This window comes from Marmota marmota, unplaced genomic scaffold (genome assembly GCF_001458135.2).
Source record: "Marmota marmota marmota unplaced genomic scaffold, marMar, whole genome shotgun sequence".
Classification (NCBI taxonomy): domain Eukaryota; kingdom Metazoa; phylum Chordata; class Mammalia; order Rodentia; family Sciuridae; genus Marmota; species Marmota marmota.
Genome location: NW_026000016.1, coordinates 20,485,302 through 20,491,271, shown reverse-complemented (window position 1 = coordinate 20,491,271; position 5,970 = coordinate 20,485,302). Strand labels below are relative to the sequence as shown.

The 5,970-nt window shown below is 38.4% G+C and overlaps 1 protein-coding gene across 3 annotated transcripts in view; it reads left to right on the top strand.

The window, feature by feature from the left end:
* Positions 1–5,970, top strand: part of Smyd3 (SET and MYND domain containing 3) — a 712,936-nt gene that overhangs the window by 351,436 nt on the left and 355,530 nt on the right. The gene's annotated exons all lie outside the window — the stretch shown is intronic.

The following is a 5,970-nucleotide window of genomic DNA, read 5'->3' as shown; positions in this document are numbered from 1 at the left end:
CCCCCCCAAATTTTGAAGTTAATTTTAATTTTAATATCGTATCTACTTGACATATTTTGGAATTTTGTCTGATGTAGCAGAAAAATTCCTAAACAGAGTAATTTTAAAAATGTGATTACATTGGATTAGAGCAGTGAACACACTGCTTGTCTCAGTAATGCTTCCAGCTTTTGAATTCATTAAAATAGTAAAAGCTTTTCTTTATCTACCTCATTATTTTTAATGCAGTTCCCTCACAGAGCAGACTTAATCCCCTTGTTGGCAGAGGCAGTTAAAATTTCCCTTCTTAAAGGAAAAAAAGTTCACTTCTAGTTAATCTGATGTCTTTCTCTTTAGGATCTTTTGAAATGTTTTAGTGAAAACCAGACCAAAACTAAAAATGAGCATCAGTCGTAGCAGAGCCTGCATGGCATAGTCCAGAAGCCTAACAACAGCTCTTCTGGTCCCATGTCCTACCTCTCCTTCCTCCCCATTTCTCCAGTTTCCTTTACAGAACCACTACTCAAAAGACCCCACTTCCTGTCTTCCCATTTTTTAATTTTTATTTAATTTTTATTTTTTTTTAGTTGTAGATGGGCACAATACCTTTTTTTATTTATTTATTTTTATACAGTCCTAAGGATCAAACCCAGTGCCTCACATGTGGTAGGTAAGTGCTCTACCTTTGAGCTACAACCCCATCCTGTCTTCCCATTTTTTTTAAACTCCTCAACTACCATATGCTCCACTGGGGCTTTCTTTCAAGGTCCAACATTGCTAAACCCAGGCCTTCTGCATCATATTGCAATTCAGCTTTGCTTGTCCCATCCCCACCCTGGGGTGTAGTATTTCATTGCTACCTGGATGAGGATACTTTAGGTACCCTAGGTTGGGTAGATGCTGCAGAGCCTCAGCCTGGCCTCATCTCAATGGTACATCGGTGACAGATGCAGTATCACTTGCCTATTAACAAATAAAGGGCCCGTTCCCCAGGAATTGTTAGGGGGCTAGAATGGGAACTCTGTTTTCCATTTCAGACATCACTAAATCACTTTTTTTTTCACATGACCCGTGTATCATGCCCAGGACAGGGCCTGTTACAGGCTTCTATGCCTGTAAGATTTTTCTCCATTTTCTTTCTTTCATTCTTTTTCTGCTCCATAGTCTGCCTGTAAATCAAAGTGTGGAATTATAATCACAGAGCATGCTCTGTTTCAAATTACTTTCAACATGTAATAAAGGCATATTCTTCATGGGGGCTTTTTCCCAGCTTTTCTTCTCAGTCTCTCACCCTAAATAAGGGCTATTCCCTTGGCTGTACCTGTGACTCATGACAGGAATCCTCTGAGGTATGGCCTTTCTCCAGCAATAAATCATCTGAGCTTCTGCTATTTCTAAAGGGAGCCTTTCCTAGGTTTGGGAAATTAAGAGAGCAGGATACCCTCCCTTCCCATAGGGTTTGCCCAGGCAAAGTTTGTTTACAGTGAAAAATGCATCACGCATCCCCAGTTTTAACCTGATCAGCGAACATATGGATTCAGATGGCAGCAAAATGGAACATTGTAAATATACTGGGTGCTTCTGCCACTAAAGAAGAGAAGTGAGAGGGAATCTAATTATTCTTGAACAGATTGTCCTTTGCCAAGCACTATCACGCCTGTGTACAGATTAACAAGAAACTCAGAAAGCCACACAGAGCCCCACAGGCCCCTTTGTCAGTTTGTTCAGTGATGAGGTGGACAACACCATCAACCTTCCTAAATTAGAAGCAGTTTGAAGGGGTCTTGAAAGTTTAAGTTGCTTCTTTCTCTTTTCTCTCCCATCCCAAATCCTTCCTCCTTTTCTACCTGTATTGTCTCCTCCCAGAATTCATTGTGCTCTCTTGCTAATTATAGGTTAATTGCATGTCTGCAGCTTGAATGGGTAGTCCAATTTATTTAGATGACTCATGCTGTCCATTTCCTTTCTGTTCTTCTGTGTCCCAGTCTGGTTTCTACACTCTTTTGCTCTTTTGGCCCCTATTATTCTGTCTTCCTGAACGCTCACCCTCATTGGTCTCCTGTCAGTGGTTTATACCTCATCAGGCCTTAGGTCCACTGGCAGGCCATCAGCAGGAGAAGGCCATTTGCATTTACTGGCATTAGTTGCTGAAGGAAAGATTTTGTCCCTAGTTATGAAGCTTGGCACTTGGCAGGGAAAAAAAGAAGGTTTGTGTGAATAGGGGCCTCTTTCTCAAACCCTTGACTTTACCCTGCATGTGCAGTTGATTGCTCTTTTAAGATCTGGACATATGCATTTCCTCTATTTCCTCCATTCTTGCAATTTGAATTGATACTCAAATGCCTTGAGCTCTGGACACTTCAAGAAATATTTGTTTGACAAAAATGTCAAAGGGTGAAGCAATGTAAATAGTTTTCTTTTCTTTTTCTTTTTTTAAAGCCTGGGTTCTTCTACTTTTTTTTAAAAAAAAATAATTTTTTAGATGTAGAAGGACACAACACAATGCCTTTATTTTTATGTGGTGCTGAAGATCGAACCCGGGTCCCTCCTGTGGGAGGCGAGTGTGCCACCACTGAGCCACAATCCCAGCCCGAAGCCTGGGTTCTTCTAAAGAGTTCCATGCTTATTCACTTTCCTGTTCCACCTGAATGCTGTCCCTTAACCCTATGTAATTTAGTCCTTCCTTATTCACAGTTTTACTTTTCACAGTTTCTGTTACCTGTGTTCTGAAAATATTCATTGGATAATTTCAGGAATAAACAACTCACAGGTTTTAAATTGCATGCCATTGTGAGGAGCATGGATCATCCATTTGTCCTGAGTGTCCTTCTCATCCATCTGCTTGGTAGTCACCTGAAAGTCACCTGGTAGTTACTTAGTAGTAGCCATGCTATTTATCAGATCAACTGTTGGGGTGTTGCAGTGCTGTGTTCAAATAACTATTATTTTACATAATAATGTTCCAAGGGGTAGTGAAGCTGGCAGTTTTTTTATAGTATTCTTTTTTATAGTATTCTTTTACAATTGTTCTATTCCATTACTTGATATTAATCTCTTAATGTGCCTAATTTCTAAATTAAACTTTATCACAGGTATATATGTGTGTGTGTGTGTGTGTGTGTATATTTGGTTACACTTTGGTAACCAAAACAAATGGAGGGCAGGAACTGCACTTTAAAAGTTATCTTTAATCCAATACAGCTCAGATCAGACAATGCCTTGTCTAACCTTGTCTAAGCACTTGGACAAAATTATTTAATTTGATTTCCACAACTCAGTGAACATTATTAACCAAACTTAATATATATTAACTGTAAGAATAAAAGCTTTTGGGGGGCTGGGGATGTGGCTCAAGCGGTAATGCACTTGCTTGGCATGCGTGAGGCACTGGGTTCGATCCTCAGCACCACATAAAAATAAAATAAAGATGTTGTGTCCACCGAAAACTGAAAAATAAATATTAAAAAATTTCTCTCTCTCTCTCTCTCTCTCTCTCTCTCTCTCTCTCATTTAAAAAAAAAGAATAAAAGCTTTTATTTATTGAGCAGCTACTCACTGGCTAAACTCTTTACTTACATAATTAATTTTACTGATAACCTTGTAAGTTAAGTGTTATAGTATTTCACTGCATAAATTTTGCCACTGCATTAATGTATATTCCAAGTATTCCAGGCATCCTAATCTTGCATCAAAGAGTTTAATAATAAATGATTTTCAAATAATACTGGCACAATTTTTTTTAAAAAAAAGCTTCACACAGTGGTTATACCCCTACTTTTTTTTCCCAAAAGAATTTGTCATAAAATTTATGATAATTATACCATGAAATATGATAATACTACTGCTTTCATTTTTGCAAATAAGAACCTTAAGATCAGAGAGGTTAATGAATTTGATCAAGGTCACACTGCAGCTACAGTGGCAGAACTAAGATTGAAATTCAGATCTGATTTTGAAGCCAGTGTTCTTCCCACTGCACACAACTAACATAACAGCACTGTGTCCAGAAAGCCTAGGATGTTTGACAGTGTGTGATGCCATCACAGTGAAACCACCATAGTACCTAAAAAGCAAAGAGAAGTTTCTGCCTAAGGTAGCTCCACTTTGACATAACCCAGTTTCTAAAAATTGTGTATGGATGACAATGTTGTAAATGAAAAAGGAATCTTATTTCAGCCAATTATTTGTATTTCTACTTGAAAAAAAAAATTCTGTGTTCAAGGAGCCTGGCATTCTATAAAAGGACCAAGCCTAACTAAAAATTATTTTGTACTTTTTCAGTTCCACAGACATTGTTTCCTAAAAGAGAATACTTGGACACTTTTCAGAAGTCACCATCCACATCATTCACACACACACACACACACACACACACACACACACACACACCTCACATCCATATTCTGGTAATCTCCAGATACCAGAATAACAATTGTGTAGAGAATGATGCCAAACTATTTTTAGGCAGTTTAATGTATCATAAGGCCATGAAAATGACATTTGGTTATTACCATGTTTTCCATCCCTGGTACTGGGGATTGAACCTAGGGATGCTCTATTGCTGAGCCACATCCTTAGCCATTTAAATTTTTTATTTTGAGACAGGGTCTCACTAAGTTCCTGAGGATGACTTTGAACTTGCAATTCTCCTCCTCGGCCTCCCAAGTCACTGGATTACAGGCCCATGGCCCCATCATGTTTTTTGTTTGTTTGCTTTGAGTCAGGGTCTTGCCATGTTGCACAGGCTGGTCTAGAACTCCTAGACTCTAGAGATCCTTTTGCCTCAGCCTCTCAAGTAGCTGAGACTATAGGAACTTGCCACCTCTCTTGGCTTCCCATCCTGTATTTAAGGAGCAATTTCTCCTATAGTTAAGTTTGACAGGATTCAGTCTCCTGAAAGGCTTTTCGGGTTCTCATGCACAAAGCCTCATCTATGAGGTGTTATTCATCATTAAGTGACATATGTGAGGATGCAGTGACTTTTGGTAGTTTTGTACTGTTCTTAGTACCTGTTTCATGCTTCTGTCATCAGCCCGTGTGTACATTTGCAGGGAAGATTCTGTGTTTTTTAGTCTTCAGTGAAGTAGGAACAATGACTGTGTCCAAATAAATGTCTTTCTATAAAAGTCAGCAGTATTCCAAAGGTCTTGTTTATGAAGGTTATTAGTTATGCAAAGTAGGCCTTTATGGATAGTTCTATGAAATGATTCCTATTAAAAAGAAGTCAGAAGATTGCCAGTCAGTGTCAGCTAATTAAATTATGATATGCTCCTGTCATTAACAAGGACTCTGACTGGAGGGGAGAAAAAGGATAAAAGCAGATTCTTGAAATTTGTTGATAGGGAGGGGATATTACTTTATCTATTCTCATATAATTAAAAGAATAAAACAGCAGCTTCCCATTATGTATTTGAAATAGGGAACTCTGTTATTACTTTCTTCCAGGGTATAATTAATCAATTTCAGCTGCACTATTTTAGATGTTACAGTGAAATGGAGTTTCATTAAAAACCTTAGTTTAATAATAATGGGTCAATCATACTGACACTATGGCAAACACAAAAATGAGCTTCAAATACCAAAAGCACGTTCTTTCTTTAGTGTTCCTCTGAGAAGAAATTGAATTGCCAAGGGGCTGCGTTAGAATTTGAAGGCTGGTTCCATCTAAGAATTTTACTGCAAACAATGGGGGAAACATTTTAGTCCACAGGCTTGCATTGAAGAGCGCTCAGGACGTGTAGCAGCATCATTTCAAATCTTCAGTAACACTCTGGAGGGTGTATCCATCACCTCTTGTCAGCTCTACAGGGAGGCTGTTGACTGAGGCGAGGAGAGCCTTGCTGGGCTGCAGTGTAGTAAGTAGCTTGTAAGTACAGCCAGGGAATGGAAAAGAAAATCTCCAGCTTTTCTTCCAGCTAAAGTCATAAATCTTTACAGGAGCTTCTAGAAGCGTTTTTTTTTTTTTTTTTTTTTTTTTTTTTTTTTTTTTTT